The 26,796-nt window shown below is 49.6% G+C and overlaps 1 long non-coding RNA gene across 2 annotated transcripts; it reads right to left on the bottom strand.

Annotated features, from left to right (window-relative positions):
- Positions 1-147: 147 nt before the first annotated feature.
- On the bottom strand, positions 148-13,496 carry LOC135308240 (uncharacterized). 2 transcript variants are annotated; one of them, XR_010368773.1, is made up of 4 exons: positions 9,819-13,496; positions 5,118-5,317; positions 3,873-3,940; positions 148-3,213 (listed from the first exon to the last, which is right to left on the bottom strand). It is a non-coding gene; the product is annotated as an uncharacterized LOC135308240 (long non-coding RNA). The 2 variants fall into 2 exon arrangements; XR_010368774.1 differs by having other exon boundaries at positions 148-1,087.
- Between the last annotated feature and the right edge of the window lie 13,300 nt (positions 13,497-26,796).

Here is a 26,796-nt window from a genome sequence, read left to right as displayed (position 1 = left end):
GGCTCAGCCCTGCCCTGGGCACCCCAGGGCACCCTCCTGCCTGGCACTCTCCACTCAGGAGAATTAGACATAAGGAGCTTTCCCCCTTTTTTTGGAGAACACCATTTGCTGCTTGATGAGCTGTGCACATTACTCTGGAGGCCACAATTTTGTCTTGTCAAAACTTTTTATTCTCTCCAAAGAAATACCAGACAGATTTTGATTTTATACCTGGTGGGTTTAAGGATGTTTAGGTGAGCAGAAGTTGACCAAAGGCAAACTGAGCAACAGATGCAGAAAACAAAAGTGGAAGAGCATTTGGAATACACTGAACTTTCAGGAAAAGTCTGTGGCAGTGTTTAAATGTTATAGAACCATGTGGGATCACTTGGATCAGCTGCTGGTGGGCTTTGGAACCTCCCATCAGTGAAGCACCAAGGGTGGCACTGCTGTGGAAATTCCTGATGTGCTCTCCTGGTGGTTCATCCCTTATTTCCAGCGTGAACCCCGTCCTGGGGATCTGTGTGACAGGGCAGCAGCAAGCTGGTTCTGAAAATCTGATTTTCTGCAGCCGTTTTGAATCTGGGGTCCTGAGGAGTGCATTGTGCAGGAACAGGTGACCTTGAGCTGATCAATACTGCTCAGCACAGCCCTCACTCACCCGGGCCTTGCTCCTTCTGCCTGCACGGCCTTTTGCTCTCTCTTGCTTTTCAGGAGGACAGGCAGCTCAAAAAGACAGTTAATGATTTATTTCCATGTTCAATTCAAGCACAACTGGTGCAAAACCCAGCACATAAAGGGCAGCCTTGGCTCAGAGAGAAGAGCTGACACCAGACTCTGCTCTGGTAGAAGCAGAGCTGCTGCTACCTTGATGTTGCATTTATCAGTTAAAGCTCTTTGTATAATTAGGTTTTTCCTCCTCGCTGAACTCCAACATGTTTGTTTCTGTTTTTATTATTTCTGCTGGGCGTTGAGCTGGGACTGGACCCTTCAGGGTGCTGCTCAGCAGAGTTCCTCAGGGATGCAGAGGTGTGGGGCAGGGCAGCACATCCTCCCTGCGAGCTCCCCTCACCAGCATTTACTGCTCAAGGCCTTTGTTCTTCTGCCCCTACAGAAAATAAAACTCCCCGGTGCCCTTCCAAAGTTCCCCGTGCATTTGCTCTGCTCTGGGCAGCTCTGGTGCCTGCAGCCCCTGCCCACCTCACCGTGCTGCACTGGCAGCAGCAGGGCCTGGCACCTGCCTCGGGACTGTAACCAGTGCTGGCCAGGAAAACAGAGCCAAAACAATTTATAAAAAACATTTGGCAGATTGCTCTGCTCTCCTCTCCTCCTCTTTCCAGCAGGGGAATTAGTAACCTTTTTTTTTCCCCCCCAAAATATGGTTTTATAACAGAATTCCAGGATAGTTTGGGGTGGAAGGGACTTCGAGGCCCAGCCAGCCCGCCCCAGGCCCCTGCCACTGTCCTGAACCCCAAATCTCATTCCAGAGCATCGGAATGTGCAGGGAGGAGAATTCCCAGCCCTTCCCAAGGCCGGGGTGCTGCCACAGAGCAGGGCTTGGCTGCACCCACAGCTGATCCCTGTGGAGCCCAGCCAAGGGAGCAGCAGCAAGGCAGCTTTGCTTTGGCTTTTATTCCGATTTTCGCTCGCATAGGCAAGAATGATGCTTATTAATAGAACAAATGAAGTAACCCAGTGTTCCCAATATGTTCAGGACAACCAGGGAAGTGGAGGCACCAGCACAACTGCTCCCTGCAGCTGAGTCAGGCGGATCCAGCCCAGCAGGGAGGTGCAGGTGGTGCAAGGAGCCTTCGTGGAACTGGGGAATATCCTGAGGGAATGGGACCCACAGGGATGGAGCCCAACACCCAGCAACCCCACCTGCCCCTGAGGCATTGTCCAGCCCCTCCTGGAGCCCAGGCAGGTGTGGAGCTCCCTCCTGTGCAATGGGAGTTCCTGACCTGAGGGACCCCTCTCCCTGTGTTTTGGGGGTTGTTGTCTCCCCCAGATCCCCGTGCGCACTGAAATCACACTCCCTTCCTGCTGGAAGATGTGTCAGGAAGTGTTTTACTTGGAAACGCTCAGGGAACATATTGGAAAAGCAGAAAACATAAGGAAAAGCCTGCTCTTGCCAAGAGATTTTCCTTTTCTATCCCCCTGCAGAGCGACACCCCCGCCCTCAGCAGAGGAGAGAGAACTCTGGGGTTTGCACAGCAGCTCCTGGCTGTGGGGTCCAGACAGAAACACCTTCCCCGCTCTAAATCTTTAACATCAGATGAAAAATAAAAACCAAACATTCATTTTTTATGGATTTCTTAAAAATAACAGATAAAATAAAACCACTTTCAGTTGGTGAAACCAACTCCCAGCTTCAGCTCCCTGCTCTTTGGATCGCAGTAATTTCATATAAATACTGCAAAAGAAGATTTGTTACTGCCCCTCATCACTCAGCACCTGCAAGTTTATTCCAAATCCCAAAATCCATTGGGTCCTGCAGGGAACAGAGCAAGGCACTGTCCCCACCTCCAGGGACCAGGCTGGGGCTGCCTTCCCCTCCTGGAGCAGGGTCTAAAATCCCAGAATGATTTGGGCTGGAAAGGAGCAGCAGGGTCTAAAATCCCAGAATTATTTGAGTTCAAAGGGAGGAGTAGGGTCTAAAATCCCAGATGAGTTTGGGTTGGAAGGGAAGAGCCGGATCTAAAATGCCAGAATGTTTTGGGCTGGAAAGGAGCAGCAGGGTCTAAAATCCCAGAGTGGTTGGGTTGGAAGGGAGGAGCAGGGTCTAAAATCCCAGAATGATTTGGGCTGGAAGGGAGGAGCAGGGTCTAAAATCCCAGAATGATTTGGGCTGGAAGGGAAGAGCAGGGTCTAAAATCCCAGAGTGGTTTGGGTTCAAAGGGAGCAGCAGGGTCTAAAATCCCAGAATGATTTGGGCTGGAAGGGAGGAGCAGGGTCTAAAATCCCAGACAGGTTTGGGCTGGAAGGGCCCTTCAATCCCATCTCATTCCAGCCCCATGGGCACCCTCCTGTCTCCCAGAGAGGGCTGGAATGGAGAAGTTTCAGTCCCTTCTCAGCAACCCTGCAGCACTTTTCAAGCAAAACCTCAGCTGATGTTGCTGCTGTCACACGAGACCCAGCTTGAACTTCTTCTGCCTCTCAGGAAGAACAATTGGTGCCTTCAGCGTGGCAAAGGAAGCAGAGCCACGGGGAGATGGGAAGGAAGGGATGTGGGAGCTGGGAGAACGGGAAGACAGCATTAATTACACACAGCCTGACAGGTGGAGGAGAAAATTCTACACTGCTCAAAAGGTAAAGAATTAAGAGATGATGGAAAGCGGGGAAAAGGGGTAATTTCTTTGAGATGTTGAAAGAGTTTACCAAGCTCTGACTGGAACTCTGTGTGTCAGAAAGATGGAAAACAATCCAGGACCAGAGGGAAATCTAGAAAATGCACAGAAGTGGAATTCAGGAGAACTGGAGAGCAGATAAAAGGGAAAAATAAGAGTGTGAAAAGGGCACTTGGAACTATTTTAGATGTCAAAATTAGCTGGAAATCCTTGAGAATCCAAGGCAAAGATCCCCACAGCTGGAGATACTCCAGCCCTCACCTATCAGGGAGGGGGAAGGTATAAAAACCATCTGTGACAACTTCAACCCAATATTTCCATTTAAAAATCCAACAGGCACAAACCAATGTTGTTTGTGGGGAAGGGCTGATGAGAAAACGTCCTGAACTGGCAGAACACAAAGCTGAAAAATTCTTTTCATTCCAAAATATAAAGAAAGAAAGTGAAAACTCAAACTTGATAAAGATCAAAGCTCCTTGAAATGCCCAGCAAATGGAACCTATTGCTTGCAGGAAAAGCAGCAATAAAGAAGCAAAAACCACTCACCTCAGTTTGGGCAGGGAAAGTTTCTGAAGCGTTTTTCAGGACAGGAAAACAATTTCACTCAGATGCTCCTGAGGGAAAGCAGGGGAAAAGTGAATATTCAATTTATGAAAGCAAGACAAGAACACATTGGGGTGTTACCTGTGGCTCTGAGAGGTAGAAGAGGAACCAGGGCCAGGCTCAGAGAGCAGCTCCCAAACACAATGAGGAGGGACATGGAGGGAGCTCAGTGAAGCCCCTCCTGCACCAACAGTGAAATGTCAGGGTCCAAAAGAAAGGGTGTGCAACGTGAGATGGGGTAAATTAAAAACCTCCACAGCGAGTGAGCAGGGAACCCCAGAAGGTTTGGGTGGGGAGGGACCCTAAATCCCACCCAGTGCCACCCCAGGGACACCTCCCACTGTCCCAGGTGCTCCAGCCCCAGTGCCCAGCCTGGCCTGGGCATTGCCAGGGATCCGGGGCAGCCCCAGCTGCTCTGGGAACTTTATTTCCCCAATATTTTATCCAAACCCCCCATTCAGGCTGCGTTTGTCCCAGGCTGGAGAGGCAGTGCTGAAGGAGCTGTGAGGAGTGAAATGAATTCTCACAAACATCCATCACAGAGATGGAGGGAGAGTTACCACTGGTATTTTGGGAAAGGGAACTGCTAAGTGACTCAGGGTGGAGAAGGGCTATAAAAAGCCATCAAAAAGATTGTGCAAGGATCCCTGGATAGTTTAAAACAAATATTTTAACTCGGCTCTATTTTGAAAGAGTCTTAAAATAATGTGAGAGTGGATATTTTTGTGGGGAAAGCAATGGCACATCCTGCTAATGCAAGCTATTTGTATGCAGACAGAATGCCAATCTTGTGCATTATGGATTTGGGAATGTCCTTCCAGCTCTGGTTTGTTTAACTCCTTCTGTGCTCCCCACAGAAGATCCTGGACACATCCTTTGCTCCAGGGTTATTCCTGCCTTTCAGCCTGGTGTTCCAGCACACCATGGAATTCTCACCATCTCCCAGGGAGGATAAAGAGCATTACCAGCATCCAAGAACTCCACATCTGCAAGGAAGCACTTGGAAAAGCTCTAAATCAAACAGAAAAACTCTGGGGAATTTGGGCAAACCCCAATGCAAGGCAGTCGCACAGCAGCTGCAAAAGGAGCAGAGGGGGAGCTTGAATGGCAGCAGCAGAGAATGGGGAAGAATTTCCTCGCAGGGATGGTGATCCCAGCACAGCAGTGCTCCTGCTCTCCTCCTCTCACCTGGAGAGCTGCCAGGGATGGGTCCTTCCCCCCTGAGCTCGGGCTTCCATGCAGACACCTCCTGGAAGGGTTTATTGCACTCCCAGGGGCTTTCCCAGCTCTCTGAGTTCCTGTTTGATGTCAAACCTCCTCTTGACTTCCCAGCTGCTGCTCCTGTCTCCTGTTTCTCTCCATGGAACCTGTGTGCCAGGCCTGCCACGCTGCACATGAGAGACAGGAAAGTTCTTTGCTGCTCTCCAGATTTCTCACGGAGGAGCAGCACTTCTGGCATTACAAAAGGGATCCTAGAGATGGTGAAAGGGGAATGAAATGCACCTTGGAAGCTGGAAAAAGGAGCCTTGCTTTACCAGGGCAAACAAAGAAGTGGAGTTGTAGGGAAAGGAAAGTGGATTGTCACCCTGATTTTTTAAGATTTTCTGAGCCTTCTGATGTTTACATTCTTGTAGCAAACTTTCTCACACGCTTTCTGTAAATAACTTATTGTTTTGCATTATTTTATGGAGGAGGAGAAATTTGATGGACTGTTGATTTGTCCAGTGGCATTGTCACTGTCACCCTCCAATCCACTGTCACCTTTAGAAATCTATAAATGTAGGAGTCAGAAAATAAACTTCCCTTTTACCTTGAGAGCAGCAGCGTGCTCACATCGTGTTGTTTCATGTCCTGTAGTGACAGTGGATGAGCATTGTGATTCCTGGAAAATGAGCAGGGTGTGATTGGAACAAACCCTACAAACCAGGAGGGGAAGAGAAGGATCTCCAGGAGGGGAACAGGAGGATTTCACTGTGGTTCTTCACTGAAAGGCCTGTCCAGGCTGCCCAGGGCAGGGCTGGAGTCCCCATGGCTGCAGGGGTTCAAAGGCTGTGGATGTGGCACTTGGGGACATGGGCAGTGGTGGGAGGGCAGCTGGACTCAGTGATCCCAGAGGGCCTGGCCAGTCTGAGTGATCCTGGGGTACAGGGTATTCTGATTTCTCTGCTTAAGATCCGTCCTGGATGGACATCAAGAAGAAACAATTTAATTATTCTCTTTTTTCCCCTGGCTGATATGGAGAGATGAGCACTGTGGCTGTGTTTGAGGGTCTCAGGATGAGGGAAGAGATGAGAATCTTGAATATATAATATATCAGCCTTCTGAAACTCCATGTTTCAGAAGGCTGATATATTATATATTAATATATATTAATATATATTATTATATATTATCATATAACATTGTTATATTATATTATATTATATTATATTATATTATATTATATTATATTATATTATATTATATTATATTACATTATATTACTAAAACTATGCTAAAAGGAATAGAGAGAAAGGAAATCAAGGAAAGGAGATCAAAAGGATAGAAAGAAAACAAAAGCTGGTGAGTCTCAGAGAGCCCCAGCCAGCTGACTGTGACTGGCCATTAGTTAGAAACAAGCACATGCACCAACCCCAGATGCACCTGCTGGTGAACAGTGTCCAGACCACACTCCACAGCCATTAGATAGTTATTGGTTACTTTTCTTTTCTGAGGCTTCTCAGCTAGAATAGGAGAAAAATCCTAGCAAAGCATTTTCATAAAAGGATCATGGTGACAGAGCACCACTGCCAGAGAAAAATCCCATCCCAGTCAGCTCCTGGGGAATATCATTCCATCAGGTGGAGCTGATTTTCACACCCGAGTGAAGGTTCAGAGGATCTGCACCTCAGAACTTACCAAACTTCTATTTTATCAGCACAATGTACCCAGCACTGGCATTAGAATATTGAATAAAACATTGCTAAAAGGAAAAGCTCTGTGAAAACACCTCCTTTTGCTCTCAGGTACCATCAGAGGTGAATGACGGGGCTGTGTTTGTCTGTTCCAGCCTTCACACTTGAAACAAAGAGCAACTGAAGAGAAATTCATGGGAAAGTGCCCAATTCGGCCACACGTTCCTTGAATTCCATGAATGGATCTCTCTCTTGCAGCAGGCACGAGGCAATCAGCCTTACATAAATGCCCTACATCATCCGAGTAGTCACTTTCTGCTCTTCCAAATCCAACAGAATTATTTATAGCCTGCCATGAAATATTCATGGAAAAGTGTCCATTGCCTGAATTCCTGCTAAAGAGTAATTTAACTTGGGTTTTTGCTTTTCTTGCTATCAGAATAATTTAGGTCAGGCAAGAACCAACAATCTCATTTGCCTACAAACCCCTTGTGAGGAGCATGACAGAGCTTCTGGGTTTGGAGTAGGTGTTTTGTGAAAGCCACGCTGAACACTGGGCCCAGCCCAGCTCAAGTCGATTATGAGCCCGAAATTTCCAGCCATTTCAGCCTGCTGAAGCCTCAGAAGCGTTTTTAATTGCCACGGCTGATTCTCCAAAGCGCTGTTACAGGCATCAGAGCAGGCACAGCAAATCTGCATTTCCTGGGGCCAGGAGCAAAGCAAAGCAGCCCTGGCACAGCCCCTCCAGGGCCTGCAGCAGAATCCTCTCCTGCTTTGGAACGCCTGGAATAACAACCCCAGAGGCTCAGGAGCAGCCTGGCTCCTGCCTTGGGGCTGAAAGAAGTGAAAATTGGTGCTGTGACCTCAAGGGTTGTTGAACAGGGGCCAAATAATGTCATCTTTGTGCTGACATATTTCATATTAGCATTGAATAAATCTCCTGGCTAAATAAATATTCCTTTCCCCCCATCTTCAATATTTTATAGATTTTTTTTTTAGTAATATGCTCATCTTTACCTGCAGATAATAAATATGCAATAAATCAGAAGAAATAGATGGGGGGAACATTAAAGTGCAATACAATAAATACACATAGGTGTGTCAATGGAAGCTGCATATCCATTTATTTATTTATTTATGTGTGTCTTACAAGGACTTAGCATTTCCACAAGCTTTGAACTGCCATTTTCCCTGGAAGGAGTGAGATTTTATGGCTGGCAGATGTCATAAAAACATCTCCATTGGCACTTGCCAGCAGGAGCAGCTGCCAGCCCTCCCTGCAGGCTCTGCAGGGAAGGGGATGGCACTCAGGGCTCTCTCCTGCTCCAAACCCAAAAGCTTTGGCCCGCTCATCACAAGGGGTTTGTAGGCAAAAGGTTTTGTTGGTTCTTGCCTGGCCTAAATTCTGATAGCAAGAAAAGCAGAAACCCATAAAAACCCTGGGAGAAACAAGGGATGGAAATGTCCCCAAACCCTCGGTGTCCCCCCGAGAGCCCGACCTGTCACAGCTGGGCTGGGGTGGCACAGGGCTGCTCCCTCCCTGCTGGGGTTTGCCAGCTCTGCCCTGTCCCTCTGCAGCCCAGGGGGGTCTGCCCAGCCCCAGGGGCACGGTGTCCCTGCTCCTTGTCCTGCTGGGCTCTCTGCCAGGGCACAGGGGATGCTCTGGGGGGTGACAGGATCCAGATCCACACTGAGCATCCCCCATTCCCTCCCTGTCCTGCTGTGCTCAGGGCACAGGGGATGCTCTGGGGGGTGACAGGATCCAGATCCACCCTGAACATCCCCCTTTCCCACCCTGTCCTGCTGGGCTCAGTGCCAGGGCACAGGGGATGCTCTGGGGGGTGACAGGATCCAGATCCACCCTGAACATCCCCCTTTCCCACCCTGTCCTGCTGGGCTCAGTGCCAGGGCATAGGGGATGCTCTGGGGGGTGACAGGATCCAGATCCACCCTGAGCATCCCCCATTCCCTCCCTGTCCTGCTGGGCTCTCTGCCAGGGCACAGGAGATGCTCTGGGGGGTGACAGGATCCAGATCCACCCTGAGCATCCCCCATTCCCTCCCTGTCCTGCTGTGATCAGTGCACAGGGGATGCTCTGGGGGGTGACAGGATCCAGATCCACCCTGAACATCCCCCATTCCCTCCCTGTCCTGCTGTGCTCAGGGCACAGGGGATGCTCTGGGGGGTGACAGGATCCAGATCCACCCCAGCATCCCCCATTCCCTCCCTGTCCTGCTGTGCTCATTCCCAGGGCACAGGGGATGCTCAGGATCCAAATCCACCCCCAGCATCCCCCACTCCCAGCCAGGAGCCCCATCCTGGCAGGAACTCTGCCTGGCATCCCAACAGAGCTCTGGAAAAAGCCCCGTGGGTTGGATCTCAGCTCCTCCCCTTGGAGCAGGTCTGCAAGGAAAGCAAGAGAGTGCCCCTGACTGTGTATTTCACTTTACAGACACCTTAATATTGTAAAAAACCATCTAAAAACACCCCAACCAACCCTATAAATCACCAAATACTATGAAAACTTACATATAAGAACTTTAAAATGATTTTAATGTGATAAATTTAAGTATCTAAAGAACTCCTGTATCTAGAAAAACACATGACAAATATAAATATTACATAGCCACTGTTTAGACAGTCAGACAGAAAAATGCCTTTTCAGAATGGCACTGCCTGCCAATCTAAATGTCACATTTCTCAATCAAATTAAAACACACCTCTGAATATTTCAGCACTAATTTTCTAAACTTCCCACAGCACAGTGCTTCCAAGCCATTCCTCCTGTTCCTGCTCTCCTCTTGCTCCTGTCAATTTTGCCTGCCTGCATATTAGATGTGTATTTATAATTAAAAAGCAGCCTTTGCTGCACCGTTAGCCCAAAAAGGTTCTGTAGATCATATGCTACAGGATGTAATGGATAAATAATAGGATATATCTCCTTCACCTCGGGAGGCTGCTCCCACACGACGAAAAGGGAAGCAGAACAACGCACCTGAATGTCAAGGAGTGGAAGAAGAAGAATCAAAAATTCCCTGCTCCTGCACAGGGCTGTCATTACCATTGGAAATAATCCATCTCCCCCCAGATTCCTGCAGATAATGAAAAGGAAGAAGTGCTCTCAGCAAGCAGGTGTTTTTCCCATTGCTACCAAATAATTTAGGGCAGAATGTAATATTTTGACAGCGTGGCTATGTGGGAGTGCGAGCAGCTGTCAGGCAGGAATTCCCCTCCCAGACAAAGCTGTGTGAGAGGAACAATCTGGAAGGACATCAAAGGCTCCTCGCCCCGAGGAGGTGGAGCAGGGACCCGGGATGTGACACACAGCATCACGTCCACGGCATCTGCTTGTTTGTTTTACCAAACGGGGGGAATTAGGTCTCATTTCCAATTCTGTCTTCTCAGCCCCCACAAAACCAACCCAAGGAAGGAGCTGGGAGCTGAAATGGTTTGGTTAATGAGGACTGGGAGGGTGATTTGGATCTCACTGCCCGTGGAGGCTCCACACCTGCTGAAGGGTTTTATGGCACCACTGAAATCCTGAACCCCTTTCTCACAATTTGGCTGCAGCCAGGTATCACCTGTACATTTCAGATCTAAGTGCAAAGCAAGGTCAGGCCTGCCCAGGTAATAAATATCTTGGCAAAGGGGAGTGAAAATGGATAGGAAATCTTGGGATCAGCTTGGGTTCAGCAGCCTTTCAGTGGGAACACCTTGCCCAGCTCCAGCTGAGCGTGGCACCAAAGGCACAATTCCATTTTGGAATTTTACTGCTCCTCATGCTGGAGGCACTTACACCTCACACAGGGCTCCTGTTTGTGGTGACCTCGGCAGGGAATTTCCTCCCAGCACCTTTCCCTCCTGCAGCTGTGAAAAGGCACCAATATTCAATATTAACCCTGTTTGCCTGCTGGGCATTGAGCAGAGCAGAGGTTTAGATTTCACATTTGAGCAGGACACTCTGTGCCCAGCCCAAGCTGCTCTGGTGGATCCCAACCTCTGCCTGCCCCCATTCCCAGACTGTCACCTCCTGTCCCCCCAGAGTGCATTCCTCCTCCTCCTCCTCCTCCTCCAGGAGCTGCCTGAGGAGCCGTGGCCTGGTTTAACCTGTGCTGATTCCCTCAGTGCTGGCAGGAAATATCGGGAATTGCTGGAGAGCACATTCCCGTGGGGAGGAAAAGGAGCCTTTCCATATGGGCTCAGCCAGAGCTGCCTGGGCTCCTTCCCTCAGGAGAATCTGCCTGCAGATTTAAATAGAAAATAACCCAAATTTAAATCCCAGCATTCCTCTGATTCTCTGCTTGCTTTCTGCCTCTCTCCACCCCCTTTCATAATCATATTTAAACCCTGCAAGCCAAAAGAGCTCTCTCCAACCCCGTGTAAATTCACATTCCTGGGAGTTTTTCTCCCAGTTTGTGACAGTGTGATTTGCTGCACAACATCTAAAGCTCCACCATGTCACTTAATCCTTTTCTATTTCAGTAAAGGCACAAATCACAAGTGGGATTTGGTGGGTTAGAAAAGGACAAATCAAAACTAAAAGGCAACATTCCTCTACCTATTGGAGTTCACCTGTGATAAAACCTGCTTTAATCAGCAATTTTTCTTTAGAACTTTCACTGTAACACAGATAAATATGTTAAAAATCCCTCAAAATATGACACGCTTTTCTGTTCTTCATTTGTCATTTTAGTATGAGAATTGATTGTCTTTACATTGCACAGCCCCATCTGTTCACACACAAAGTTACCATTAAATAAAAGCCAGGAGCAGGAATTCAGTGGTAATGGCAATATTATGAGTGCAGGAAAGCTGTGCCTGCATTCCCAGCTCTCCATGCTTTCCTCACAGGACTGGTGCATTTCCTCTGCATCCAGATTTTGCTTGAAATAAATGTGGTATTTACCTATTGACAAAGCCAAGGGAAGGAATTGTTCCTGCCACCAGCCTGGCTGCTAAAAATAAAGGCAGAGAATTTTAATCTCGAGAGGCAGTTAAAAGAGGCAAGGAAATTCTTCTGCATAACACAACAGCTTTTCCTTTCCCTTTCCAAGTTCCCCTCCACACAGACACTTTCTTTTCCTGGATTTTCGCAGTAGGAGGGAAAAACCCCAGTTAAATTTCCCCGCAACAGCAGAGATTGCAGCAAGAACTCCTGACCCAGCAAAGCAAAACAAACCGGAGGAAAATCTTTGGATTTCAAGGAGTTTGCCCAAAATAAAATCAGCAAACATCTGAGGTGGAGGGTGCTGCATAGCAGTGGTGGGAGCAGAGCACTGCCAGAGCCAAGGCTGTTTCCCTGGGAAAAACCCCAGATGAGCTCACCTGGCCTGGGCAGTAATTAAAACATGGGCTCTGCATCTCCCCAGAAAAACTTCATCATGCTCAGCAACTCCAGCCCCAGCACAGGGGAAAAAAAAAAATAATAATTTCAGTAATTTATTAAATTAGAGGAGCAGGGATGAGGCTTAAAGGAGTAAAGTAAAAAAAAGAAGACACAAGCCCAGTGTCATGGCAGTATGGGAAAAATATCCATTGTGAGGATGGATAAAAAAATCCAGTTATGGACCCAGTAAAGGCAGATTCCAGCTTTATGGATTTAAACTCAGCAGCTAGCTTGGGAAGATGAGAATCCAAACAAGTCAAAGCTTTCCCTTCCCACCCAAAGGAGTGGATGGCTCAGTGATCTTTGGGGAGCTGGTGTGCTGACACTGGCCTGGACTGCAGCTGGGGCAGCCAACAGACCCCGAGCTCAGGGAAGGGAAGGGAGGGGAAATGCTTGGCTGCAAGATAATGGAAAATCCTCTAAAATCCTCTCCTGGCAGCCCTCTGTCCCCCTGAAGAGTGCCCAAAGCACAGCTCTGCTCTAAAGGAAATTGTCACTGCAAGCCTGGAGCAGAGTCAGTCCTGCTCCTTCTGGGGGGGCTGCCCAAAGCAGCTCCACCACTCTGAGCTCCCGCAGGAAACTCCCCCATTCCCAGCCTCTGGAATGGCCCCAGGAAGGGGCCAAGGAGCCCCGGGAAAGGCCAGGCAGGGAATAGGGGGATGTGCTGTTCACAGGCTGGAAAGGGGGCTGTGCTCAGAAACAACCCCTGCAGAAATCCCATCCCAACTCCCCGGCAGCCCAGGCTGGCCTCTGCCTCCCTCCTGCAGGCAGAGAGGGCTTGGCAGGAAAGAAGAGGCCCTGCTTGTTAAGCAGCCCTTCCTCAGGTGAACATTTCCATTTAAATTCCTATTTAAACTCCGTTTCCCAGTGCCCTGCAGTGGCCCAGGGGCCTTTAGGAGCTTTCCCTTGATCCCGGCTGAGTGATGAGGGAATTATGAAGCCGGAGTTATGAGCCCTGTTATCACGCCAGAAGAAAAGTGGTGCCTGCAGCAACTCCTGTGAAGGATCCAGCATTGCCTGGGACAGAGAAGTGAGCACAGCTCCCAGCACAATTCCCTGGAGAGCAGCCACTGTCCCAGCCCATTAGGCACAGAAAACATCGCAGGAAGCTTTACGCTTTGTGTCCTTCTCCCAGCCATCAGCTCAGCTTTTTCCCCTCTCTCTCCACTTATAGAAGATAAAATCGAGAGCGTCAGGATCCAAAGGAGACTTCATGTGGGTGAAAACAACAGCAGAGCCTCTTGTTCCCTCTCAGCAGCCCCAGCAGACGCTGCCCGGCGCTGCTCCGGGCCACGTGTGCCACAGCAGCTCCTGAGGATTCAGGGAAAGGTGATGAGTCAGTTCCTCTATCTTGATCAAATTCAGCTGGAACTGCAACAGCAGCAAAATGCACTTTTATCTCCAAGAGGGGGAGAGAAATAGAGGGCACAGATTAGACACAAAGGACAGAACCAGCGCATTCCCAAACCCGAGGTTCTCATTAAGGCACGAGGAGACAAAACCAGTGACAAACACGCTCTGCTGCGAGGCACATAATGGAAAAGGTAAAGAAAATGTGCCTTATGCACAGGACATTATCATTCTTTACAGCACCAAGTTTGCAGTGTTTCAGTTTAAGAGAAGGAGGCGGTTCCTGATGAAAGGCTGAGGCTGCCTGAGCCCGCGGCGCCGCAGCAGCTGATGGTGAGCACGCCGCTGACTTCCAGCTGGATAAATACAATGGAAGGCAGGAGAAAAGGGGATTAGACCGTGAAATATAAGTATGACACTATTAAAGAATATTATGATACTTCACAGTGTAGAAAGAATAAAGAGTGGAATCACTGGGCTGTGGAAGTTCTTCTTTGCTGAGATAAATCCCGAGCGCGGCGTTACCTGACAGAGGCAGAGGGAAGCTCTTGCTTCAACAGTTTCTCTAATTGCTTCAATTCCTTCAAATACGCTGGGAGGCTGAGCACCTCTCCCTGACATTTCTGGAGGCAGAGGGCAGTCTCAGTGCTGGTGGTGGTCCCCCAGCCAGGCTGGGCTTCACCGCCCAGGGACCCCAGGGAGATCCCACTGCACCCACGGGCACCTCTGGAACAGCTGCTGCTTCCAGAAATTGGGATTAAACAGAGGGAGATAAAACACCAGCAAACACCAACAGCTGCTGCTTCCAGAAATTGGGATTGAACAGAGGGAGATTCCATGGTATCCAACAAACACCAACAGCGGCTGCATCCAGAAATTGGGATTAAACAGAGGGAGATAAAACACCAACAGCTGCTGCTTCCAGAAATTGGGATTGAATAGGGGGAGATAAAACACCAACAAACACCAACAGCTGCTGCTTCCAGAAATTGGGATTAAACAGAGGGAGAAAAAACACCAACAGCGGCTGCTTCCAGAAATTGGGATTGAATAGAGGGAGAGTCCATGGTACCCAACAAACACCGACAGCCCTGGGCACAGCCTGAGCTGTGCCCACAGAGTGGGAAATGGGTGCCCTGGCTGGACAAGAAGGATCAGTAGCAATACCCCTCCTACAGCAGAACGTGAACACCACCGTGAATCCCAGAAACACTCACAAAATCCCCCTGGGTGGAAGAAATCCCAATCCAGCAGTGCCTGGAGGGGCTGGGCCTGGGAGTCACCTTGGACGAGCCAGTCACACAACAAAGCCTTGTTTGGCTGCAGAGTTTGAAAATGACTCCGTTTATCTTGATTTTCCCCCCTCAGTGTTCATCTCTCCTGTTTTAAAGGCACCTCAAAAGATGTTTTCTGAGGAGTTGTATTTGTTTTATCCACAGGAGTGCTTTGCCATGTGAAGGGAATGCAGGGCTGCCAAGCCCCGCTGCTGGGGGCTGGTGATGCTGGGGACCCAACACCACACAGGCAGTGAAAATCTGCCTCTGCTGGGCAAAAATACCCTTTTCATATAAACATCACCCTAAAGGCAGCCCCACCAGTGGTCCTACAGCTGCCAGGGGGGAGTTCAAGCCCTTTCCCAGGGCAAGAAGTAAAATGTCCTTGGGAAATAAGCAAGGCCATGTATTAAAATGGAAATTTAGATTATAAAACTTACAGAAATAGATAAAAAGTGAAAAAATATATTCTATAGATGTTAAATCCACTTCCCTGAAAAAAAATACCAAAATAAAGAAAGAAATAAAATATTTCACTAACTGCTTTTAAAAGGTATTTGAAGCTCCCAGTTAAAATAAAAAAAAATAATAAAATAAAATAAACTCTTAGCAGGCAGCAAAGGACTGGAACAGTTCAAACTGAAGGGATCTAAACAAGATAAATAGGAGGCAGAAGGGGATGACACAGCAGCTCATTAGGAATGGTTCACAGAACAATCTTATCAGTGAAAACATTTCCCCCCCTCGTTTTAAGAAAGCATTCATTTAATAGGAAAATTAATTCTGAGCCTTGACTAAACGAAGCCTGGAGCCTTTCAGCAGGGATGGAAGGAACTTGTTGGGTGTTTGATTTCCAATTTACGCCCCAGACAAGCCTGGGAATAGCAGAAGTTGGATTCAGGTTAACAATCCATTCGTTCATTATTTCCCTGGTGAGCTGTGGGCAGCTGGTGCACCCTGCTGCTGCCGTGGGGAAAGGAAACGGGAGCATCCAGGGAAAACGGGGAGCTGGGAATGAGCACCCTCAGTGCCACGGCTGACATTTCCTGCCACAAAGGCACTGGGGGAACTCCAGAGCTGGCTCTGAGCAGACTCAGGGCTCCTGGTGGGTCCCTTCCATTCACATCCTGTGAAAAGCCTTGATTGGTTTTGTTTGCTCTGAATAAAATGTGGCATTTTGCACTCTGTCATTTTTGGGCACTGAAGTGTTTATTTTTTTAACAATCTACCATCAAATTTTTACTTTTTTTTTTTTTTTTTAACTGAAATACTTGAAATTGAAAAGTGCAACATTTCATTTTCTTTTTTAAATATGGGCTTTGGCAGGAGCGATGGCAGAGATTCCGAGGGCCTGGAGCTGGGTTTCATTTAGATAAGCTGCCCGTGGCCAGAGAGGTTATTTACCTTATCCCCAGCATCTCTGGGCCTGGGACAGCTCCTCAGGAGCATCAGCAAGTCTAAATCTTGTGCTGCCAGGGCAGGGGGAGCAGGGAGGAATTATCTGCCGTGTCAGACCCTTCAAACACGCAGTAATCCCATAACCATTAGGTTCCTCCAGGGCATTCATCAGCCCCGACAGTGCAGCAGCTCTTGTCTCCCTCTGCCACAAAACCCAGGAGCAGAGCAGGCTGCACGAAGCCAAGGAATAGCAAACTCAAAATTAAACATATTCTTCTTCTCCCATAAAAGTGATTCATGCCTTCTTAGTCCTAAACTGCTTGAACAATAATATTCCCCCAGCCTCCTTCCCCCAGTGGGAGCTGCTAGAGGTACAAACACAGCAGCATTTGATCCAGAATTCATTACAGAGGTAGGAAAGGCAAAGTGACCCAACCATGGCACCCTCTGACCACCCAGCGGAGCCAGACTCTCTGTTAGCATCAAACCAAAGAATGATCCATTTATTGCAGGAATTCTCTGTTTAGGACTCACTTCAGGAGCCCCCAGCCCTCAAACCTGAGCCCTGTGTCTGCACTGAGGGAAATGCTTCACGTGATAACAGCCTTAAAAATGAAAAAGTGAAAATTAACTCCTAAATGAGGAATGTTTCTAATTCCTGCTGGGGAAACTGAGGAACAAAGCACTTCTGGCTGCTCCCTGCAGGCAGAGTGGGGGTGCTCGGGGCTCCAAGGTCTTTCCATGTCCCACAGGCTCTCAGTCTGTTGGGTTTGGGTCTCAGAGCCCAAACATTTCCCAGAATAATTCCAAACCTGTGCAGCTGCCTGTGAGTGCCACTCTCCTGGAGCCTGGAGCCAAAGCTCAGCCCCTCCTTTCCTCACCACCCCAAATCCTCCATCCTCTGCAGCAAACAGGAAAGGACAGGACACAAAGGAGGTGCCCAAAGCTCAACAACCGCAAGCTGTGATTTTATGGGATCACAGAATCCCAAATTTGGGTTGGAAGGACCTCAGAGCCCACGCAGTGCCACACCAGGGGCAGGGACACCTTCACTGCCCCAGCTGGCTCCAGGCCCTGTGCCCAGCCTGGCTTTGGGCACTGCAGGAGCTGGAAACCTCCACCGCTTCCTCTCTGCTGCAGCAATTCAGCTCTGCCTCCCAAACCTCCCTGTGCCTTCCAGCCCAAACACAGGATGAACAATGCCAGCCCAGGAGGAGCTCCGGGAGCCTCTGGCCAGCCTGGCACTGCTCAGCACTGGGGTGGCAGGCTGGCAGGAGGCACAGGACACCTGGAGCACCGCTGGCAGCAGCCAGGGAGCATCAAACATGAATCACAGGCAGCAGGGCAGGGCTGGACTCGGGAGCAGCCAGGGTTTCACCAGGGGGGTGCCCAGGAGCTGGGCTGGCACGTGCCCAGAGCCCAGGGCAGCCCCAGAGGAGCCCCAACCCAGCCCTGCCCCAGAGGAGCACCTCAAGAAGAGCAAAGCAATTCCAGAAACCTTCTCTCACCAAGCTCAGCTCTGGCCTGGTGTGCTGCCAATTTCTCCTTGCACATTCCTGCTTTGTACAGAGGGAAATAAGAGCAAAGTCTGGCCCCCAAACTGCCAACAGCTCTCTGAATGCTAATTTAGGCTTTTCAAATACCCAAGTACGTACAAAAGCACAGCTCAGGTCTGAAAAACAGCCAGAACTGGCTTTAAAATGTCTGCATTCTCTTTCCTGGATGTTCCCCAGGCAGAGCACAGCTCCTCCCGTGGCCAAGGCTGCATCCCAGAGGAAAATCTGCATTTTACCTGTGCTGCAGCCAGGCCTCACACCTGGGGCTCCATCATGCTTTTCTCCATCCAGGAGCTCCTCAGTGGCAGCAGAGTTCCCCTGGGAAGCAGTTCCTGGCTCCAGGAGGAGTTTCAAACGCCAGGGCTTTGTCCCATCCTGGAGAAGGCTTTTCCAGAGTTATCCAGCATGGCAAACAGAGCCCAGAGCTGCAGTGACCAGGGACAGCCAGTGGCCAGCAGGTGGGAAAGCTTCTTGCACACACTTCCATTATTATTATTAATTATTATTATTATTATTATTATTTTGTTATTGTTATTATTACTATTATTGTTATTATTATTATCATCATCATGTACAGCTCTTATCCCTTAACCCTTCATATCAGCAGTTATTTTAATTAAGCTTCCCAATGTCATGATTTTCATTCAGTTCGGTTGTTTCACCGAATCACTGCCAGCTCATGGCTTTAAAAAATTGATGAGCACCTCTTTGAGATTTGTACACCAGGCAGAAGCTGTGCAGCTGCCTCAGGGTTGTCAGCCCAGGCACAAAAATTCACATCGTGGCAACAAAAATGCCCAGGAATTCTATTGCACAGCATAGTAACCTGCACGGCAATTAACCAGGAATTAATTGCTTTAAAATGCATTCAGCTGACCACTTTGAGAATGGCTTGGTTATCTATCATTATGTTATATTATTATATAATATTATACATTATCTATTATTTTGAATATGTTATTATATATTATATATGTAATATTATAGATGCAATATTATAGATTATAGATTATTATTTATTTTGAATTTGAAACCCTTGAAACAGCCCCAGTTTCCCCACACTGGTGCTCCCCAGGTTGTGCTGCTGGCTTGGCAGGGCTGTTACTCCCCAGCAAGGAGGGAACATTGGAGAATTCAGATAAATTTTAGGGCCCCATTTGGAGGCTCTGAACGTGTGCACGATGCACATTAACAAATATCTCATATTTTATCATCACAGCTTCCCTTTCCCTGCTTATTTTGCATTTCATTTCCTTCAGTGAGTCAGATGGGGACAGATTATTCCATCTCTGAGAGGGAGCAAATGTCCCATCAAGCAAAACAGACACTTCTGGATGGACTTGTGCTCTCCAGACCAGTTCCTCCACAGATAAATAAACCACAGGGAAATTCAGGTTATCAAGTAATTCTCATGGATATGATAGACTAGAAATGGAAAATATGAAAGGAAAATTATCTCCAAGTATTTCAAAGTGACTGTAGAAATAAACTGGCTTTTTGAAATGATAAGATACACAATAATATTTCTATTTAAATTCTGATTTTTATATTTATCTATTAACAACAACCATTTAAACCCCCATGCCCTCACCTTGTATCCCTTTTAAAAATAATGTAAAAGAGGATTTTCCAAAGACTTTACCAAAAACATTAGAGAGAAGCAGGAAAATGGGAAAGGTGCTCTCTACAGGCTCACAGTTCCTTTTTCCAGCAGGTTTTCTCTCTGTAGCACCCTGTGATCAAAATAAGAACCACAGTGGCACCTTCCAGACTGCAGAGAAATCATTACACTGACAGATTTGCAGCATCCCGTTATCAGGACTTATCAAACATCTGCATTTCTATTGGAAAACAGGAAATTGCTGTTGAAAACGAGGCAGAAAAAGCGGGATGGAAGGCATTCTACCCGTGCAAAATTCAGGTGAAATTCGAGCAGAAACATTTCTTTAGGGATGCAGGCACACAGCTCAGGCCCCTGGGGCGCCGTGCAAGGCTTGATCAAAGCCTGCCCATCAGAGGAAAGGGATTCCATCAGGGGACAGGGATTCCATCAGGGGAAAGGGATTCCATCAGAGGAAAGGGATTCCATCAGGGGACAGGGATTCCATCAGAGGAAAAGGATTCCATCAGGGGAAAGGGATTCCATCAGGGGACAGGGATTCCATCAGGGGACAGGGATTCCATCAGAGGAAAGGGATTCCATCAGGGGAAAGGGATTCCATCAGGGGACAGGGATTCCATCAGGGGACAGAGATTCCATCAGGGGACAGGGATTCCATCAGGGGACAGGGATTCCATCAGGGGACAGGGATTCCATCAGAGGAAAGGGATTCCATCAGGGGAAAGGGATTCCATCAGAGGAAAAGGATTCCATCAGGGGAAAGGGATTCCATCAGGGGACAGGGATTCCATCAGGGGACAGAGATTCCATCAGGGGACAGGGATTCCATCAGGGGACAGGGATTCCATCAGAGGAAAGGGATTCCATCAGAGGACAGGGATTCCATCAGGGGACAGGGATTCCATCAGGGGACAGGGATTCCATCAGAGGAAAGGGATTCCATCAGAGGACAGGGATTCCATCAGGGGACAGGGATTCCATCAGAGGAAAAGGATTCCATCAGAGGAAAGGGATTCCATCAGGGGACAGGGATTCCATCAGGGGACAGGGATTCCATCAGAGGAAAGGGATTCCATCAGAGGACAGGGATTCCATCAGGGGACAGGGATTCCATCAGAGGAAAAGGATTCCATCAGGGGACAGGGATTCCATCAGGGGACAGGGATTCCATCAGAGGAAAGGGATTCCAGCAGGGGACAGGGATTCCAGCAGGGGACAGGGATTCCATCAGGGGACAGGGATTCCATCAGAGGACAGGGTTGTCCTGCCTCTCTGTGCAGCAGGGAGGGAACAAAGGCACGTTTTGTCTCACCTGAGCTGGCAGTGGCTCCACAGTCAGTGGCTCTTGCTCCCAGCCAAGGGATGGAGGCTCCTGTCTCTGCCAGATCTCAAACCATGCTCAGTGCAGCCCGTCTGTGACAGCCCCCACTCCTCTGGGACTCTCCAGGAAAAGCTCTCCCTTCCTCATTCCTGGCTCTCCTATCCCATCTTCCCAGGTGTTTCTGGCAGGGGCTGCCCTGAACCCCTCCCTTCACTCCTGGCTGAGTCCAGGGGAGCTCTGAGCCTTGCAAACCAGGCTTGTGAAGCCTTCCTGAGCCAGCACAAACCCAGGGATGAATGACACCCCACTGGCACTCCCAAAGGGAATTCACATTTTCCACGACTTTTTTGGTGCCCAGATTGCAGGGTAGCACAAGAGCCAACAGCAGCTCTGCTTTTGGGATGTTTTTAGCCAAACCCAGCTGATGATGGCACCTGAACTGGTGCTTGTTGGGATCTCTCCTCCTCCTCTGCCTTCACAGCCTGCCCTTGCTGTCCTGGGCGTCCCACGAGTGTCCTGAGGGATCAGTCCCCATCACCTGGGCATGTTTCACACAGAGGGAGGTGTCCCTGCCAGGGCAGGCTGGAATGGGACCAGCTTTAAGGCCCCTCCCAACCCAACCCAACGCTTTCCATTCCAGCAGCCTTTGGTTCTACAGATTGCAAACATGGTGACAGAAATCAGGAATTCTCCTCCTCCAAACCCAAGAGAGATGGAAGAATTACCCCCAGCCTGTCCTGGTCCCTGCTTGCCCTCCCCAGGACAGCTGCAGGTGCCACAGGAGGATTCCCTGAGCCCCCTGCAGCTCCTGGGGGGCAGGGGGAGCTGTAAATCCTCCCTGCAGGCACCTGGCAGAACTAATCTCCTTTAATCTGCTCTCTTTATGGCACCTCCTTGGGCTGACAAAACTGTGATTTATGGACTGTCAGCAAAGTCCACAAGGCCAATATCTTCCTCCAGGAGCTCCCTTCCTCCAGCCAGTGGCCAGGGAGGGGATTCAAAGGCAGCATTTCCCTCTCTGGAGCCTCAGAGCTGCAGCAGTGTTCTAAGGCAATAAAAATGTACATGTATTGGGCAAATTAATACAAAATTAGGGCACTGCTTTGCTGGAGTGGTTTTCCTGCAAGGAAAGTGGAGCAGGGCATGGAAAAGTACAGCTGGGAGCTGTGGGGAGGGGGTTGTGCTCCCGGGGCAGAGCCAGGACCTGCACCAGCCCATCCTTTATCAGGCTGCTGAATGAGGAATTCCCCCGTGCCCGGGGGAATTCAGCCCCTGCCCAGCGCAGGGACAGGCTCTGTGGCACTGGCACGGGTTTGTCCTGAGCTCCCACACCCTCCATTCCCTCCCTGCCTGCTCCCCAGGGAAGAGCCGTGTGCTTTTTGTGCAGCACTTGCATTTAGAGGCTGAAAAGAGAAGAGGCCCTTGAAGATTCAAGGGATAAAAATAATTACCTTTGATTCTGAAAATCAATATCTTTTTTTAACCAGTCTGGAAAGACTGTGTACAAGTAATTAGTTAAGGAAAAAATTATTTATGGAAGATTAGTACTTAAATGGCTCCAATAAGATATTCATTGGCATAATATTGAGGGGGCAATTGTGAAGCATTAACTGACTTAGCACAAACAGATCAAAAAAACAACAACTATTCTGACTTGAAGGCAGTCAGCAAGAGATGAGAAAGACTTTACAAGGGCATGGAGTGACAGGACACTGCTTCACAGTGACAGGGGCAGGGACAGATGGAATATCGGGAATTAGGAATTGTTCCCTGGCAGGGTGGGCAGGCCCTGGCACAGCTGGGGCTGCCCCTGGATCCCTGGCAGTGCCAAGGCCAGGCTGGGCACTGGGGCTGGAGCACCTGGGACAGTGGGAGGTGTCCCTGGGACAGTGGGAGGTGTCCCTGCCATGGCAGGGGTGGCACTGGGTGGGATTTAAGTCTTTCAAACCCAACCATTCCATGATTGTGTGAGTTTACAGACCGAAAACCGAGTTACAGCCAGACCAAGTGACTGACCTGGGCTCACCCAGACCATCTGCAGCAGAGGGAGAACCAGCACCAACCTGCTCCACACCAGTCCAGTCACCAATCCCCGCTCATCCCTCCTCTGCAGTGCCTGAGCCACGCTCTCACCCCACAGGCCAGGGCTGGGATGTCAGTGCAGCTCCACCCGTGCTCAGCACCCCGTCCCACAGGACTCCTCTGCCTGCAGCTGAGCAAAGCCACTCCCATGCACACGAGCATCTGCACAACTGCTCCCTGGGCGAGGAATATTCCAAGCATGCCCCCTGCAAGGGGAGAAGCATCTGCCCCCCTCCCTCCTCCTACATGTGTATTTTGCATCTGTAAACCATAAACAGATGATAAAAGCACTGCAAGCCTCGGTGCAGCTCGCAGGCAGGAGCGATCTGTTTTGCTCTGCCAGTTTGAAAATGGCTTTCTTGATGAAACTCATGAGTCTGCTGGAGACTGAGACACAGATGGATGAGCTGAGCATATGATAAACCTGCTGCATGAGTTTGTAGTTAATTGCCCATCATCTTTTTTGTCTCCCCATAAAACATTTCACGCCCACCTTGCACAGCAAAGGTAACCCGAGTGTCACAAACCATTTGTCTCCTGAGCCTTCCCTGCTGCACTCCCCGAGCTCTCGTGGTGAGAGAGCCCTGGAGACAAGACAAATCTGCTGAACCCTTTTACAGATGGAGCACGCTGCACCCTTCATCAAACGATCTCCCTCCTCTAATGAGAAGAAACACCTCCCAGAGTCATTTGCATGCTAATATCTTTATTTCTAAAACAATAAGCAGGCTGGGACTCTCCAGTCAGCACAGACACTGCACTTCCCTGAGCCAAGGGTGGAGAGAGGCCAAGGAGCCCAGTGCCTTCCCCCGGGCACAGAGGGGGCTTTGGGCTGAGCACAGAGAGGCTCCAGGACAAGAATCCTTCCCTGGGAAGGGGGCCCAGCACTGCTGGGCTGTGCAGGGCCAGGAGCTGGGCTTGGTGAACCCTGGGAGTCCCTTCCCACTCAGAGTTCATAGAATCTCACACTGCTCTGGGGTGCAAGGGACATTCAAGATGATTTGTGCCACCCTGCCATGGCAGGGACACCTACCACTGTCCCAGGTGCTCCAGCCCCAGTGCCCAGCCTGGCCCTGGGCACTGCCAGGGATCCAGGGGCAGCCCCAGCTGCTCTGGGAATTCCATCCCAGCCCCTGCCCACCCTGCCAGGGAGGATTCCATCCTTATAAACCCCTTGGGCTGGAGGGTGCAGACCCCAAAAGTCAAACCTGCCCCTGCTGGGTGCAAATAAAACCCCCAAACCCATCCCCATGCCCAGAATGGCTCGGGGGTACACAGATCTCATCACAGCAAAGAAAACATCCCTGACTGGGGCTTTCATTGGGGTTTGGGCATCATTGGAAGCCTTAACCAGCACACAGCACCCTGAGAACTCCAAAGAGGGGATGTTCCCGTGCTGCTGCTTCTTGAACAGGGAAAAACACCCCAGGGGGGGCTGGCACTGCAGGCACCCAGAGCTCCCCACACTGCACATCTGCACATCACCCTCTCCCTCCTTCTTTATTTCCACTGGGGGACAAAGCTTGCAGGAGCAGGTCATTTCAGGGCAGCAGCGAGAAAGAAAACACTGCCAAGCACCAGAGCTCCAAAGCTGCCCTCAGAAGCTCTCCTGGCTCTGCTCCTCCCTGCCACAGCTCAGGGGCACACACTGCCACTGTGCCGTGGTGTTGGGACCTGTGCTGCCTGCCAGCATCCCTGCTCGCCTGAGCTGAGTGATTCTGGTGGGCAGCACTCACTGAACCAAGGGAAAAGGGGAATAAAAATGAAATCTGCCTTGCACTGAGTCAATGGGAGCCTTTCCTCCATTACAGCAGTGCTGCCCAGCACGCCCTCTGGAGAGCCCCGAGCCCCAAACCCACCTGAGCTGAGCGATTCTGGTGGGCAGCACTCACTGAACCAAGGGAAAAGGGGAAAAAATGAAATCTTCCTTGCACTGAGTCAATGGGAGCCTTTCCTCAGTCAGAGCAGTGCTGCCCAGCACGCCCTCTGGAGAGCCCCGAGCCCCAAACCCACCTGAGCTGAGTGATTCTGGTGGGCAGCACTCACTGAACCAAGGGAAAAGGGAGAAAAGGAAATTTCTCCTTGCACTGAGTCAACGGGAGCCTTTCCTCAGTCAGAGCAGTGCTGCCCAGCACACCCTCTGGAGAGCCCCAAACCCTGCAGGGCTGGCAGAGCTTCCCAGGACCCTTCTCAGCAATGGGAGGAGGAGGAGGAGGAAGGAGCAAGGCCTAATGGGCAATTAAGGGAATTAACCCCACTTTCCCAGCGTGCTGTCCAGTTCATGCCCTGACTGACAGGATTTACATCTCCAGCAGAGACGATCCCTGCTCCCCTCAGGGCACGGATTGCCTTTCCTGCCCCAGCAGAGGAGCTGCCAGCACAGGGCTCCTGGCTCTCCAAAAGCTGCTGGGAACAAGGAGGACTCTGCTGAACTCCTCATTTTGGAATTTGCTGAACAGCAGCAGAAAGGGCTCAGGGAAGAGGAACAAACTCTTCCAACATCGCCGTGCAGCCTCTGCTGAGGCACTCAGCACAGCACAGATAACAGAAGTGGGACCTGGATTTGTTGTATTGGGTCCTGTATTTATGATATTGCATCTATTTTGTTATACTGGCAGCTCTCCAGAGGGACTCACACAAAGTCTTCACCCTGCTAATGAAGCTGGTATTTTTATATCTGTGCATGCAGACACATTGGGTTGATTCTGGTTATGTGCTCATGGGTTTGTGTCCTTACAGCCCTCAGTACATTCTTACACTAAAACTGCATGTTTGCACTGCCCATTTGAAATTTCACATCTTTTTTTAGCCTAAAACATAGTTTTACTCTATGAAAATATAAGACTATTACACAAAGGTAAAAATTGTATTTATCTAAGACTTTGACTGTGTAAGCACTTGAGAAGTGATGGAAATGATTAAACCCACTCCTGTCCTGATGGAAAGGCCAAGAATGGAAATAATCCTGTTAGCAAGGAACTGGAAAGCCTCTCCCTCTCCCAGGTTTCTGTGGAAGTGCTCCAGAGATGCCCATTTTCCCCATGGACCTGAGGAGAGCCATTCCACAGGCTCTGGTTTTCTTTCTGGCTGCATTAAAACAAACACTCAGTGAGGGAGGTTTTCCCCATCTCCTTCAAAAGGCTGCCACCATATGGGGATTGCTTTTAATACAAGGCCCAGTTTGGGGTTTTGCAATAGAGCTTGCTGGAGCCTCAGCTCAGCTCAGGGCCAGGAGGGGAGCAGCCCTGGGAATCTTAGCACAGGAACAGCCCTGGGAATCGTGGCACGGGAACAGCTCAGTCCCACTGAGGGCTGGCATCACCTTCCCCTTTAAAAACCTGCACCCACTGCTCCCCAAGGCACAGATTTCATTCCTGTCTCACCCACTGGTGTCACACAGCTCCGTGCATCTGGAGCTGCAGCATTCCAGCCCTGCTCCAGGGGAAGGAGCCTTGGACTGACCATTCCCTCATCACCTGCTCCAGGGAAGGAATGCCAGGGCTGGAACCATCTTTAGGGTCTCCTCCAACCCAAGCCATTGTGCCACTGAGGCAAAACGAGCTCACCTGCCCAGCAGGAGTGTGAGGATGCCCTGGCCCAGAGGAGTGGCATTCCCAGCCCATGGACAGCGTGGCTGAGCAGTGGAAGCTCTCACTCTGAGAATAAACACGATCCAAAGTTAACCACATTGTCTTTCCACGGGAATTAAGAGAGAGAAAATGAGAGCAGGTGAAATGAGGGAAGCATAAAGCCTTTAGTTACACTGGAATTTCTCCACCAGATCTGACACTCTCCCACGCTGGAGCACATCAGCTGAAGAGCTAACCCCAAAGCAGCACTTGGGTTTGATAAATAAAAGAAATCCCCATCTCTCAGTGGAACAGATTAAGCCAGAGGTTCTTCCTATCAAGCTATAAATGTCATGTGAAGATCAAGTTCCCATCTCACAGAAGTGTTTGTTCAACAAAGCTCAGCAGGGCCTTCC

Source organism: Passer domesticus, chromosome 9, assembly GCF_036417665.1.
Source record: "Passer domesticus isolate bPasDom1 chromosome 9, bPasDom1.hap1, whole genome shotgun sequence".
Classification (NCBI taxonomy): Eukaryota; Metazoa; Chordata; class Aves; order Passeriformes; family Passeridae; genus Passer; species Passer domesticus.
The sequence above is the reverse complement of the archived record's forward strand: the minus strand, read 5'-3'. Positions and strand labels throughout refer to the sequence as shown.